Below are 2,233 nucleotides of genomic sequence, written 5' to 3' on the forward strand. Positions count from 1 at the left end.
TCCCCTACCCTCTTGATGGAGGCCAGTGCAAGCAGGAGCAGAGTTTTCATTGATAGAAACTTCAGCTCAACTGACTACAAAGGCCCAAATGTGCCCTGCTGTAGTGCTTTGAGCACTAGAGACAGGTCCCAAGAGGTTATAGAGGGGGGCCGGTGAGGATTTAACCTTCTCGCCCCCCTAAGGAACCTGATGACCAGGTCATGCTTCCCTACCGACTACCTGATCCCTGAAGGGGGTAGTAGGAACCTTGGGCCGGGGCCTCAGGATTACCTGGGAGTCAGCCGGCCCAAACTATAGCCACGAATTGTCGACCGAAATGCGCACAGGTCCCCTACCCTCTTGATGGAGGCCAATGCAAGCAGGAGCAGAGTTTTCATTGATAGAAACTTCAGCTCAACTGACTACAAAGGCCCAAATGTGCCCTGCTGTAGTGCTTTGAGCACTAGAGACAGGTCCCAAGGAGGTATAGAGGGGGGCCGGGGAGGATTTAACCTTCTCGCCCCCCCTGATCGGTCATCTCCGGGGGTCTTCTTGGTGAGAAGAACACCACTCGACGAACAGGTTCCACTTCAAGGCGTAAGCGTGTCTCGTAGACAGTCCTCTTGCCAAAGTGGTGTCAACTACCTCCTGGGGTAGGTCACCTAGAACCTCCGCGTCCCATTCAGGGACCAGACATGAAGTTTCCAGAGATCTGGACGCAGGTACCCCATCTCTGAGTCAGTAGATCCTTCCTCAGAGGAATATGCCAGGGAGGGGCTGTCATGAGGAGCATTAGTTCCGGGGACCAGGTCCGAGTGGGCCAATATGGCGCCACAAGAAGGACCTGCTCCTCGTCCTCCCTGACCTTGCACAGCATCTGTGCGAGAAGGCTCACTGAGTAATTTTTTTTTTTACCATCTGGGGATGGAGTCTCCACTCTTCGGGGAGCGCAGCTAGTGACAGCTCGTCAGCTGCACGGTTGTGTAGGCCCAGAATGTTAATGGCACGAAGCGACCTCAGATGCTTCTGACTCCAGAGAAGGAGGTGGCAGGCGAGTTGCGACGGGAGCCTAGACCACCTTGTCGGTTGATGTATGCAATGGTCAGAGTGTTGTCCATGCGGACCAGCACGTGCTTGCCTCGTAAGTGCCCTCTGAGACAGTTCAAGGCAAGGCGTACTGCTAACAACTCTTGGCGGTTGATGTGCCAGTGCAGTTGGGGACCCGTCCAAACCCCAGACACTACATGCCCGTAGTACGTGGCCCCCCAGCCAGTGGTGGAGGCATCCGTGTAAACCACAGCATGCCTGGAGACCTGTTCCAGGGGCACTCCTGCCCGGAGAAACGCAAGGTCTGACCACGTGGTGAAGGTTTGGCGGCAGGCCGGTGTGACTTGGACCCGATGAGTGCCGCGTAGCTACGCCCACCTCGGGACTCGGCCATGGATCCAGTGTTGAAGCGGTCTCATATGAAGCAGCCCCAGCGGCGTGACTGCCGCTGCTGTTGCCATATGCGCCAGGAGCCTCTGAAACTGTTTCAGTGGGACCGCCGTCCTGCTCTTGAACATATTCAGGCAGTTCAACACCGACTGAGCACGTCCCTGCGTGAGGCGTGCTCGACCGAATCCAACTCCATACAGAGAAAAGTGATGCTCTGCATCGAGGAGAGTCAGCGTGCAGAAAACCACTCTCCTGTCGAGATTTTTGGAAACCAGATTCTCGTCCTCCCTGACCTTGCACAGCATCTGTGCGAGAAGGCTCACTGAGTAATTTTTTTTTTTACCATCTGGGGATGGAGTCTCCACTCTTCGGGGAGCGCAGCTAGTGACAGCTCGTCAGCTGCACGGTTGTGTAGGCCCAGAATGTTAATGGCACGAAGCGACCTCAGATGCTTCTGACTCCAGAGAAGGAGGTGGCCCTCTTGCTCTTCCACTCACAGCGGCCTGCCTACGCCCAGCTCCACGGTGAACCAACCGCCACTTGCTCGAGGCTGCTGCGGATGTGGCGAGGGAGCGGGGGTGGAAGCAGGGGATGGTTAGGCTGGGGAGCTGCGGCCGGCAGATGGGTGGAGGCCATGTCGGGACATGTCGGATCGCCTTAGTCTGCTCCTGTGCAGCCGAGAACTGCTGGGCCATGTTCTCGACTGCGTCGCCGAAGAGGCCGGTCTGGGACACAGGAACCTTGAGGAACCGAACTTGTCGGCGACCCTCATGTCGGCCAGACACAGCCAGAGATGGCACTCCTGGACCACAAGTGT

Source organism: Sinocyclocheilus rhinocerous, unplaced genomic scaffold (assembly GCF_001515625.1).
Source record: "Sinocyclocheilus rhinocerous isolate Xijiao unplaced genomic scaffold, SAMN03320098_v1.1 scaffold2092, whole genome shotgun sequence".
In the NCBI taxonomy this organism is placed as follows: domain Eukaryota; kingdom Metazoa; phylum Chordata; class Actinopteri; order Cypriniformes; family Cyprinidae; genus Sinocyclocheilus; species Sinocyclocheilus rhinocerous.